The sequence below is a fragment of the Pinus tabuliformis genome, chromosome X (genome assembly GCF_031772625.1).
Source record: "Pinus tabuliformis cultivar Carrire ecotype Pingquan chromosome X, CPIR1, whole genome shotgun sequence".
Taxonomy (NCBI): domain Eukaryota; kingdom Viridiplantae; phylum Streptophyta; class Pinopsida; order Pinales; family Pinaceae; genus Pinus; species Pinus tabuliformis.
The window spans coordinates 450,832,827-450,846,685 of NC_142308.1; the positions used below are offsets into that span (position 1 = coordinate 450,832,827).

Below are 13,859 nucleotides of genomic sequence, written 5' to 3' on the forward strand. Positions count from 1 at the left end.
ATAATGATTGTGAATGTAGGAAAACTAGATGGAATATTCTTGGTGGAGTCTTTGCATACTAATAATCAAAGTAAATTATGCTATGAAAGCAAGATGATGCATAGAGTGTCATGGAAGCACTCTAGCTAGGAGAGGTTACTTGAAAAGAAGAGATAAATATTTCATGCGCGAGGTATATTATAGTCTGTTTTGATGACCAGAAACACCAAGGACAATGTTTCGATCAAGGGGGGGAAGATGTAATACCCTCAATGAAAAGTAACTCTTTCATTTATTTTTACCGCAAAGACTTGGAATTCATGGGCTATGAGGAAAGCCTAAGTGGGAAACTTTAATATGTAAAAGTTTATTCTAATTTTATATAAAATAAAAGTTATCACAAGTCTTGGAATTCATGGGAGAAAGACCTTATGAAAATTTTCATTTACGAGACAGTTAGGGGAAACTTATTCCCCTCCCTAGAGACAAATAATCTCAGTTGGGACAAGGAAGCCAAGAGGGTGAGAGGAGAGAAAAACTTGAGGCAACCTTGAAGACTTGGTACCTGGTTAGAGGAGGTATAAGTGGGGATAATGATGTTGTAATATTATGGACCTGTAATAGAATGTCATTGAAGGAAGGCAGGATGTTTCTAAATTAGATTATTCTTGAGATGGACTGAGAGCCAGTGCAAAACCTAGAAGAGAGTTGAGAGTCTGTAAATTTTTTATTGGACTAAGAGTTATTGATGCTGGAGAATAGACCTTATTAGGTCATAAGATCATTGTCCATTTATTGTTCTAGGATTGAAAAGGATCAAGGGGAGATTTGGTTAAGATCTCGTTGGTTGGGAGTAGTGGTATTTCTCCCAGTTCAATTCCTTGACAGTCTAAATTTCATAGATAAGTATTCTATAATGTTTATTTCATTTTCTTTCTTAGAATATAATTGTTATTATGGATGATAGAATTATATGGAATCCAAACTGTAAATGGTGACTTGATATAAACTATATCTGAAGTTCTTTGTAAGAAAATGTGATAGGAACATATGAACATTGATTACATTTGCTATTAATATTATATATCATTTCTTTTTAGAAAGAGAACCAAGGGTTGATTAAATAACTGACTACCGTGTTATGTAAACTAAAGTCTAGAACTAAAAACCGCATTCATGATCAGAAACATGCTAAAGTCATGGTACCTTTATGTCAGGCCAGGCAGTAACTCCACAAAACAAACAACTGATTCATTTTTTTATTCCATAGGTAACCCATTGTTATATACAATAGGGAGTGATTGTTCAGTTCATCTCCCGATGACTATTCACCTTCCCAATTTATTTATTTACATAAAAGTCCCAATCATGAAGATTAGGTGTCAACATTCCCCCCCTTAATCTGAAGGGATGTTGGTGAGTCCAAGCATCATTCTGAATCATTCAAGATTTTCCCTTCCAAGTGCTTTGGTGAAGATGTCTGCAATTTTCTCATTTGTGGAACAATGACGGAGATGGATTGTTTTGGCCTCAACATGATGTCGAATCAGATGATATTTAGTATTGATATGCTTCGTTCGATCATGGAACTTTGGGTTCTTGGACAACTTTATTGCAGAGGTGTTGTCAATCATGAGTGGAGTTAATTGTACTTGTTTTACCTACAAATCTTCAAGAATTTTCCTGAGCCACACAATTTCTTTTGTTGCTTCAGCTGCTGCCACGTATTCTTCTTCTGTTGTGGAATCTACTGGAACTGATTGTTTGCGTGATCTCCAGGAGACATCTCCTGATCCAAGACTCATAGCATATCCTGAACTAGATACTCCAATTTCTTTGTCTCCATCAAAGTCTGAATCAGAGTATCCGATCAAACTGAAGTCATCCACCTGTGTGTACTTGATTCCATAGTCTTGAGTTCCCTTCAAGTACTTTAAAACTCTTTTTGCAGCAGACCAATGTCCCTCACAAGGCTTTTGCATAAACCTGGAGAGGATTCCAACAGCAAATGAAATGTCTGGTCTGGTAGTAGTGAGGTAGATGAGACTTCCTACAAGTTGTCTATACTTTGTTGCATCCTCAAATTCCTTTCCTTCAATAGATGTGAGCTTTAAGTTTTGTTCCATTGGAGTAGAAAGAGGATTGCACTCTGTCATGCCAAATCTGTTTAACAAATCTCCAATGTATTTCTTTTGAGAAAGAAATATGGCTTTTGGATGTTGGGTTACTTCAATGCCAAGATAGTAATGAACATAGCCCAAATCAGTCATTTCAAAACTTTTCCCCAATTCCTTCTTTATGGATGCAATGTAGCTTTCATTGTTCCCTGTCATTAAAAGATCATCTACATATACCACAAGATACACAACTGTTTTGCCAAGTTTCTTGACAAATAAAGTTGCATCATCAAGATCAAAATGATTGAAGTTCAGTTTCAGAAGATGCTCAATTAGTTTTTCATACCAGGCTCGCGGTGCTTGTTTGAGGCCATACAAGGACTTCACAAGTTTTCATACTTTATGTTCATGTCTTTTCATAGAAAATCCTTCAGGCTGGGACATAAAAACATTCTCTTTTAGATCTCCATTCAAGAATGCAGTTTTTACATCCATTTGATGGACTTTCCAACTGTTCTGAGCTGCTAGTGCAAAGAGTGTCCGGATGGTGGCCCATTTTGCCGTGGGGGCAAAAGTTTCCTCATAATCGACCCCTTCCTTCTGTGCAAAACCTTTTGCCACAAGCCTAGCTTTGTGCTTGTCAAGTGAGCCATCAACTTTGTACTTGTTCTTGTAGACCCACTTGCAGCCAATTGGTTTGGTTCCAAATGGAGGATCAACCAGCTTCCAAGTGTCGTTTTTTATGAGGGCATCATACTCCTTTTGCATTGCTTCTTTCCATTCATCATGAGAAGCAGCTTCTTTGAAGGAAGTTGGTTTAAAATCTGTAGACAAGTTCTATTCACAATCATAAGTAACATCCATATCAATAGGTGAATTAGAGTCATCTACATCACCTCCATTTTGTTGTTTTGAGTTTCTAGTTCATGTTTTTCCAATTTCATCAGGATGAACACTTTCAAGTGTCTTTGTCAGCAACTTCGGGGGACCTTTCTGAGATGGTCCAGGCTGATCTGTTGATTGAGTTGGGACTGAATCAAGATTGAGTCTCCCAATTCTATCAATTACATCACTTAAAGCATCATCCGTTGTTGGAGTTTCATGCAGGGGAGATTGTTCTTCAGAAGAAGATTCCACATGTTGATCTAGTATAGGAATCCCCCCTTCAAGATGTGGAATCTAATTATCAAACTCTTGAAATGATTTCATTTTTGCGAATCTATCCAAGCGATCAAGTTGCCGCTCAACAACATTGTCATATTTGGATGATTCAAGAAAAATTACATCTCTAGATACAACAAACTTTTTATTTACTTCATCATAGAGGCGGTATGCTTTGGAGGTGTTTGAATACCCCAGGAAGATACACTTACAACTTCTAGCACCAAGTTTGTTTCTATGTACCTTTGGTATCAAAGCATAACAGGTGGAACCAAAGACCCTGAGATGTTTTACCGAAGGAACATGTCCATACCACAATTCATAAGGAGTCTTGTTTCTTATAGCATTAGATGGACATCTATTCTTTATATATGCAGCACATAGAAGAGCATCAGCCCAAAACATTATCTTTACATTTTTGAAGAAAAGCATGGATCGTACCATATTTAAGATTGTTCTATTCATTCTTTCAGCTACACCATTTTGTTGGGGATTATAAGGCACAGTTGTTTGATGTTTGATCCCATGTTGGCGAAGATAGTTTTCAAATTCATTTGATGTATATTCTTTTCCATTATCAGTGCGAATAGACCCAATATGAGATTGTGCATCATTTACAATCCATTTATGAAAATTCTTGAATGTTTGAAAGGCATCAGATTTGTTCTTCAATAAATAAACCCAACACATTCTGGTGTAATCATCAATAAATGTCATGATATATTTATTTCCATTTGCAGAAGGAACAGGCATTGGACCACATAAATCTGAATGAATGAGTTCAAGCTTCCTATGTGCTCTTGAATGTGAATCATGAAAAGACTGTTTGCTATGCTTTCCTAGAATGCAAGCATCACATTGCTTATGTTTCCTAGGAATTGTAGACAAACCAGCAACACCATTTTTCTTCAATAAGCGGAGACTGTCATAGTTTAAATGTCCAGATCTAGCATGCCATAATAAACTTGATGGAAGTGTACCTTCTTCATGATGAGAAATATATGAGAAATGTTGTGCATGAGCAGAGGTTCCTTGAAGTTTGAGAAGCCTTTCTTCTTCTATTCCCCTCATGACAAGTGAGTGGTCAGATGCTTTTCTTACCTCAAGCTTGCTATCAAACATATGAATGGAGTGACCTTGATGGCGGATGTGAACCAAGGACAACAAGTTTCTCTTGAGCTGTGGGAGATATAGAACATGATCCAGAAGAAAGTCTGGAAGACCAGGCAGTTTAAGCCTGATTGTGCCAAGCCCTGATGGCTTGATTTTTTACTGATCTACAAAGTATACTGCTCCATCAACATTGTCGGTGAAATCTTCAAAAAAATCTTTTCTATGAGTCATGTGAGAGGTTGCTCCTGAATCAAGCAACCAATCATTTTTCCAGGAAGCAAGTGAAGCATTAAACAAATCTTCATTTACTCCAACGTTACATTGTGCCTCAACATAGTGAGCGGATTCAGGTGCTTTACCTTTGTCTGTATCATCAGTTTTACCTTTTTGTTGGTTTCTTCTTTGCTCAATTTTGTCCCATGGTAGCTTGCATGTGGATGCATCATGTGATCCATTTCTTTTGCAGCGAATACAGTGTAAATCTGCCTTTTCTCCTTGAGAATGTCTGCCCCCCCTGCCTCTGAAATATCTTCCTCTTCCTCTTCGTCCACCTCTTCCTCTTGTAGAATCTTGAGCAGGATGTTTTTCTTTATGAGCAAGGCACACAGTCTCTTCAGAAGACTCAGGGGTTGTCTTCTTTCCAAAAGCTTTTTCTCTTTCAACAAACTTTTTCACAAGAGAGTCAAAGGTTACATCTTTGAGATTTCCATTTGCTTGCAAAGACTCAAGATAATTGGAGTAAGTAGGATAAAGTGCCTTGAGAAAAGCAATAAGAGGGATATCCAGCTCAACCTTAGTGGATTTGATATCATGCATTATAGACTTTATTTCAGATGCAAGAGCAAGAGGATCATTATTTTGCAGTTCAAGAGTGAAGAGTTTAATCATGAGTTGGACGACTTCAAGTGCAGAATGTGAGTCATAGAGTTCTTTCAGCTTTTGTAAAGCTTCAAAGGCAGTTGAATATGATGAAATATGGCGACTCACCTCTTTATTTACAGATGCTGCGATTAATGCATAAGCTTTGCTGTTCTTGTTTTCCCAAATGGCAAGCTCTTTGTCTGAGGTAGGCTTTTCTGGGTCACTGTCTCCTTCTCCGACACACACTCCTTTCCACAACTCATTGAAGATGAGGGTGTGTTGTATCATCCGAGACCAATCAGGATAGTTCTCCTTGCCAGTGAGAACTATTCCTACCATAGCGATGATTGAATTCATTCTGTAAAAAAAAACTTCTGCTGGTAGAAAAAATACTTCTGCTGATATACAATGAAATTGTACTCATAAGGGCAAAAAGATTTCAAAGTCTTTATGCACTATGTTTTCTTCAAATGTCTCCAAAATTTATAAAATATCCTCATATAATATTTCCATATCACCTCCCCTTTTATTTTCTTTTAAACAAGAGCTCCACGCACATATGAAAATCATTCAATATATATACCATAAACCATTCGCTAGACCGATTCAAAAGCAGTTCATAGGCTATGTATATCACTTAATAAAGCCGCAGTTCAAATACTATTTTAACCGCATAATGCAATACGCTGTACTATTCAAATAGCGTTAATACCACAGTTCAAAACTCAAAACGCTCTGTCATTCAATATATATATTGACCAGACTTTAAAAGAAAGATGTATGGCAAATATATTATTCAATCCAAAGAGAATATATCGATGAGTATCGCAACTTGCACCGAAAATACCAATAGAGACAAACATTTCATTGAATAGCATCAAAATACATTGGGCACCGTTAATAGAACATCCACCGGCTGTCAAGTCTTTATGTTGCAATCGACGTTTTAGCAGTTTGTAATGAATAGCAGCTTCAAAGCTTATTCCGCTGCGACCGGGGCAGCACCACCATTCAACATTTCAAGCAGTTAAATCATTAAATCATTCAACGCAGTTAAACCACAGCGCAGTTCAATAGGGTTAAACCACAGCGCAGTTCAATAGGATTCAAAGGGACAACGTTACCAAACATTCAACGTTTCAATAGTGAGTTTGCAGCAGAGGCAAAAGAGCTGAAGGTCGCCGGTTCAGGTCCGGGCAGCGCCACCATTTCGCTGAGCCACCATTGAGCGGTCGATACCATCGATACCATCATTCAACGTTTCAACGATACCATCACTCAACGATACCATCATTCAACGTTACAATAGTGAGTTTGCAGCAGAGGCAGCACTGGAAATGCAACGCGTTATGGACAGAGGTGTCAGGGGTTAGAGAATATGAAACGGTTTTGGAGTTTGAGCGTATGCAAAAAAATCATAAATAGAATATGTCATGGCAGGGCAGGTGTGGCAGACAAAACTATAGAGAGCAATGGAGTATATCAGGAGTTACAAAGACATAAAGGGTAAACAGGGAGCTGGCTTTGATACCATGTCAGGCCAGGCAATAACTCCACAAAACAAACAACTGATTCGTTTTTTTATTCCATAGGTAACCCATTGTTATATACAATAGGGAGTGATTGTTCAGTTCATCTCCCAATGACTGTTCACCTTCCCAATTTATTTATTTACATAAAATTCCCAATCATGAAGATTAGGTGTTAACACTTTAGAATAATGTGGTTTTAGGCATGGGGTTGTAATTTACTGTGAAAAATCCAGATAAACACTAATAATAATTGTGATAGATGGATGTTATAATGAATGAGATTGGAGAAACATTTCAGAGGAAGGTTGGATTAGTTCTTGGGCCAAGTTAAGTTAACAGAAGCCTAGGAACATTCCCTAGTACCTATTAAAATGGATTACTACAATGCTTATATAATAAAATTATTAAAGGAATAACTAAGATCTGCACACGTAAACATCATTCCTCAAGACAAGAGAAAGAAAGTCATAATACCACAAAATTGCATAAATTTTTGAATTAGTATTTAAACCTTGAAACTATACATATTCTTGAATTAATATTTAATCTTTGGAGCTCTACATAAGACAAATGATCGGAAAAATGAAATGAATGTGAAACTTTGTAAGAATCTAAGCATTGTTTACAGAATACAGTGATGAATGAAACCTATAATTTTAGCATGGACCAAGAAGAAATGTTGAGCGATTGAGAAAAAACTACAAAACATAAGATAATACGCTGAAAATATATATGTAATACTAAAAAAAGAAAGGAAGAAACATTGCTTAAAAAAATCCAAGTTGTGAACCCCATTATGTTTAATGAGAGAATGTATCCAACCATAAGGCTATATTTTACTCAAAAGAAAGAAATCAAACATTCAATTGGTTAAAAAAAATACACCATATAGTCTTAAGGGATAGCTGTTAGGAAAATGTTCTAAGTAAGAACCCACTTTCATAACCCAAATATATTCTTACGGAAAGAAAAAAAAAATCAGTGACTTCTCAGGGAGACATGATCCTATGTGTATATGCACTAAAACCATAATCTCATATGCACACATTATTATTAAATGAAACACGGCCTAAGAGCCATAGTTAGAAGTAAAATATGTTAAGGAGATGCACAATTGGGTATAAGAGAATGAGGGTTTAACCACCCAATTCCATTGTACTCAAGACATAAAAGTGTAAGTACAAATATCGATTAACCAAGCCACTATCATGCTCTATCTTTGTTCAAATAAAGGATTGAGTGTCAAAGAAAATTCCTAAGAAATTCCATCCCGATTAGGAAATCCATGTAATTATTAGTCCCTGCCCAAAGGGCTGGCAGGGACTATAGTAATCGGTTTTCAGTTTTGCATTATTCCCTGCACAAAAACCAAAGTAATCTAACTCAATTTAACTTAATGTTTTCGATTTATATCTCATAAAAGACTTTTTCATCTGCCTATGAGCTTCATCCTTTCATTATTTCAACCAATACAACAACTTGGAGGTCTTATTTGGCCTCATATCGAGGCAATACGTACTAAAACTTAGAGTAAATGTCTATTGATACAAAAATCTCACTGGGTTTTTAGTTTCTCTTAACTAATGCTAACATTAGTTAGCAAACATTTTATGTTTATACCAATTAAGAGTATCTCTTTAAACACATATCTTCATGTTTAAAAGGTTTACACATGGCTCACACATGTTTAGACACCATACTCCACTTGTCTTCACTTCACATGACACCATACTCTACCTGTCTTCACTTCACATTCTCTTGGTCACCAAATCCTGTATTAGAGCCTACCAAAGTCTGGCTTCATTATATCCCGCACACAATTGATTCTCTTCGTCACCAAATGCTGTATCAGAGCGTACCAAAGTCTGGCTTGATTATATCTCGCACAAAACTGTTTGCTCTCAGATTTTTGGTCCAAATCTGCAGCGTCCCTTTTAGTTTTATAGCTTGTTCAAGAGCTTGTAGCAGAGGCGAAGACTCTATGCGAGAAGCATTATTTTCTGTTAAAAAGGAGGAAGGAGGACTGCCAGAAGCATTATCTTCAGTTAAAAAGGAGGAAGGAGGACTGCTAAGGCAGCAGTCCCAAATTTCTCTCCCCGTGGCAAAGTGCTTATATGAGTCAAAGAAAATAGTGGTGGAAATGAGGATGCATATTCCTATATAAACAAGCTATTTGATAATCACAAGATGAGATACCAACAGATCAATACCTATTTGATAATCACAAGATGAGATACCAACAGATCAATACCTATAGACGATCGAGAGCGAGAGAGTGCATTTGACCCCTTTTTTTGTTATGGTTCACGGGAAATTCGCTCTTTTTCTGCCTTCATCTTTGGTGGTGCCTCTACCTATTCTGCTGCTGAATGAACGAATGCTACGTCTGGCCACATTGTTTATTTTACTTGGTCACCCGACACAGAATATAGATCATCCATTGTCGGGTTATCCACTGAATCTACAAGTATATCAACTACTGCATTTGCCTCCATTCTCACTGCTTATTCAATGTTGTAATGACTACCCGTCTGCCTATTCAATAGTCATTCATTTCCCTTTCTTTTGGACAGAGCTACGCTAGCTCTGCAACTAGTTTCATTTTAACTCTGTCATTTGTTCTCTACACTGCCATTATGGAGACTGGTTTCTTTTTTGTTAATCTCACTCAGTATTTCAATATACTAGTAGAAGTTGGTGGAAGCTCCTCCTCACTTTAATGGCTCAATTGGATTTTTTTTAGATATTTTATTTAGCTTGAAAACAAATATCACTGTCTCTTACTTATATACTATTTTTCTCACCAAACTAACAATTATTGTTTTCCTTTCATTTCCAGGTCGCCAGAAGAATTCTTGCCTCGATTTAGGTTCATCCTCAGGCTCCGCCTTTTGGTCATAATTCTTCTTCGAAGATTATAATGACTTGCTCGGTGATTAAACGGGTGCTTATCATGCCTTTGCGATGGGTGGTGCAGGTTCCTCTTTTACCAGGTAATTTTTGATGAGGCTATGTCTATATCTATTATTATTATGCATTTGCAAAACCAGTAAGTTCGTATGATGTAATCCTTCCATAAGTTCAATAGCTAACTTCAAACTTTATTCATAAGTTCAATAGCAAACTTCAAAATTTATTCTTAAAGCAAGTAACTTCCTGCAAGAAACTTTACGAAACAAAACGAAACATAAACCAATATTGTTGGCCATAAATGTATGCCTTCAAAGTTGTAAATACCAGTTCAGTGATTGTGCTATAATATTAACCAAGCATGCACGTTGTTGAACATGATGTAGATCTTACGGTACGCTGGACAACTGGTCAAGAGGTTAAAATTGTTGATTAATTTCTTTTAACACCTAGCCAGCTTGATTGTGCATGCATTACATATAGTAATTCCAAAGGAATATCTGGATCATGGTGCATGTATTACATGTGTTGATTCCAAGGTAATATTTGGACACTACATAGTTTGTATCTGGATGAGGAATTACTGGGTGTGCTAAGTTTTCGGTGAAGCTATTACAAATGAATAACTTACGGCCTCATATATCATTTCTTGCCCCGTATATCATTTTTTACTGTTGGCATCTCAATCAATTCTTCCTTTATTATCTGCGATTTCCATTATTTGACAAATGTAGTGCTCAAAATTAACATTATTCTTGCCATATTTTGCATCTAATGATGGCAAACCTGCTGTCCCATGTTGTTATTCCTTGAGGTATTATTTTTAATGCTTTTTTTCTATTTACAGTTTTTCTGTATATGAAATATTATCAATTTTTATCTCGGTAAACTATGAAGTAAAGCGAACTCAAATCTCAAATCTTACTCGGTAAACTATGAAGTAAAGCGAACTCAAATCTCAAATCTTACATGCTAATTGCAAACCTGCTATCCCATGTTGTTATTCCTTGATGTATTATTTTTAAAGTTTTTTATCTTAAGTAAACTATGAAGTAAAGCAAACTCAAATCTGAACTCTTACATGCTATTGTTTAACAACCGTTGTTGCTTTACAACAGCTAGTCTATTGCACTACTGCAGTCTTGCATTGTAAGCAAATTTTATTTTCTGTTATTTCAAAAATTAATTAAACATTGCTTACAATGCAAATTTTATTTTCTGTTATTTCAAAAATTAATTAAACAAATTTTATTTTCTGTTATTTCAAAAATTAATTAAACAATCGCTGTTGCTTTACAACAGCTAGTCTAGACTACTGCAGTCTTGCATTGTAAGCAAATTTTATTTTCTGTTATTTCAAAAATTAATTAAACAAATTTTATTTTCTGTTATTTCAAAAATTAATTAAGGTGGCAGGGACTTGATGCCTCTGCAGCCCTCTTGTTGTTTTAGTAATCATAACCGTAGAGAGACCCTAAATGGTACACAACCGCACCTAGAATGATTAACGAGAGAGAGGGATGTGATCGACCAATTAAAAAAATTAATCCATGAAAAGTAAAGTAAAATTCCATCAGCCCTGAACCCTTACCTGCAGGAATTCCCCTACGTAACAAAACTATAATATAAAAACATATCCATCTTGAGAAAAGAAAAATAAATAAATTGGAATGGTTACCAAGAATAATTGAATTGCCGGAACACGTGTTGTGCCAACGTAATTCTGACAAGAAAGCCTAAGAGAAATTGTCATTATTAGTTACACATTCTTGGAACAAAACTTGAATAAATGAAGGCACTTGCGAAGAATGATTGGCCTGAAGAAAAATCATGTGTTGTGTCATACTTTATGCGGTAATTAACCCCAACAATAATATACAAGAAAACCATGAATTGCACAAGAATTACCAACTGTACAGAAGGGACACTGTTAGTGTTTATAAAGGAGAGAGTTCACTACAACTTACCTCGGGAACATAGAACGGACTCAAGAAGATTCACCCTCGAAACCCATGGAACCAATGATTAATGATGGAACCACCATTTGAACGAAGAAATATTCATGAAAATAAAGAATGTTAAATGCATTTCAAAGCTAGGTTGAGGCAAGAAGAATAGAGGTGAATGAGCCTCACATGGCGCTGGGGGAGAAGGTGGTAGTTACCCTCTAACTTCCCTTAGTTTATTTACATTGTTGATTAAAAGCCAAACGTGTTAGACCATTGATCTCTCGTGGCTCCCGAGAAGTAAACCATGACATATGGTGGGAAGCTAAAACAACTTCTAGACATTTCGAATTTAGATATTTTAATATTCCTCAGGCCTAGGTTAAGGCAGGGGTTTCATTCGAAAATAAAGTGATAATTTTATTAACCAAAGCCATATATCCTAATATAAAAGAAAAGACTGGGATCTTTCATTAAAGAATTATAATATCATTAAGGAATTATTAGAAGTTCCCTTAAGTCTGTTAAAGATTAAGTGAACCTTATGGATATGAAAGGTGTTTATATCATCTCTTGTTCCTGTAGAACCTCATACATCAGTGAAACAGGTTATTTTATTAACTAGAGGATTAAGGAACACGATGCTCATATCAAGTATGGGAGGACCAAATACTCAGCTTTGGCCAAACATGCAAAGAAAACTAAGCATGATATATGCATTGAGGACGCTAGGTTTATCGCTAAGATTCCTCATTTCCATCATTGTAAGTTTAGGGAAGCCATTGAAATTGAGAGGTCTTCCAGTAATATTAATAGGGATGACGACTGGAAAATTAGTAGTTGTTGGATTCCCGCCCTCTCTTCTTAATTTTCTCCGTCTTTGTCTAGGCCCTTTGTCCTTTTTTTATAAGATTAGTATTAGTATTATCAATATAAATATTAGTATTATTGTTAATACTAGTGTTTAATAATATTATAATTAATTTATTATTGTTTTTTAATCCTTAGTTATTTATATATTGACACTATATATATAAATAAAATAAAAAGAATTAAATATTATTAAAACCCGAATCAAATATAGTTCGTTAGTTGATAAATAATAATATATAGATATTAGTATTATTAATATTAATACTAGTGTTTAGTAACATTATAATTACTTTATTATTAGTTTTTTATCTTTAGTGATTTTTATATATATTGATATATAATTTAATATTAATATTATTTATTAGTATTAGTATTAGTTTTATCAATAATTATTATTATTATTAAGATTATATATATATAGTTGTTAATGAGTTGTTAGAATATATATATATATATATATATATATATATATATTATTAAACATTTCCCCTTTCTTTCCCCGAGTCAAACGTAGTCATTTTCTTCTAGCTGTTAGGTTGACCTGTCTCCCTAGTTAACCTTCTTCCTAGATTTGTTTCTTCATTGTGTCGTGAAGATGAACCACACTTGTTGGTTCGAAACGCGTCGACCAAAATCTTCAATGTGACTTTTTCCGAAAAATTCTTTATACATTATGATATGGATCACAAAAACTTGAATTCGAAGAGAAATTAATTAACATGGTGAGTGTAACCATAATTCAATTATGTTTAAGCACATGGACTGATATAATTATTAACCATATTATAAGTGGATAAAAGTTTCCAAGTATATAATTAATTTGACTAACAAATTGGTTAAATAAGAAAGGTAAAATATAATTCTTATAGGTATGTGAGGAGCCGTATGTTTAGGTATGTGACAGGTGGTATTAGAGCTCTAGGTTCAACTCTAAGCTGTAAGGGCCAACCTAGAGTTGAAAAGTTTAATAAATGACTATCGATATTATATAAGGAGATAAATACGATAGTGAAGGCAAAATCACTTGTTAAACACTTATGGAAATAGACTAGATATGGAGGTATTATCGTCTTTTATAACATAATTGTTGGAGCTAATCATCAATAGAGTAGCTTCTCAAAAAAGCTGATAGATAATAATAATAATAATAAATCATAAAAAATTAATCTCGTTGACTATTATACTTACAGCCAAGGAAGAAGGGTAATGAAATATGCTATTTTTTCTTATTCATCTGCATATGGATCAGTAGAAAATCCTTATTGGGCCCAAAGTCTATTAGTGACAACAACATTAGCAAAAAAATCCAAATTATTCTTGTAGGTTAATGTGAATCCAAAATAAATCAAATTAAGGTTTATTTAACT

General features: G+C 35.0%; 1 long non-coding RNA gene across 1 annotated transcript; it reads left to right on the forward strand.

The window, feature by feature from the left end:
- The first annotated feature begins 8,979 nt into the window (after window positions 1-8,979).
- LOC149140531 (uncharacterized) lies at window positions 8,980-10,205 on the forward strand. The gene is made up of 2 exons (XR_016264255.1): window positions 8,980-9,230; window positions 9,603-10,205. It is a non-coding gene; the product is annotated as an uncharacterized LOC149140531 (long non-coding RNA).
- Window positions 10,206-13,859: the final 3,654 nt, after the last annotated feature.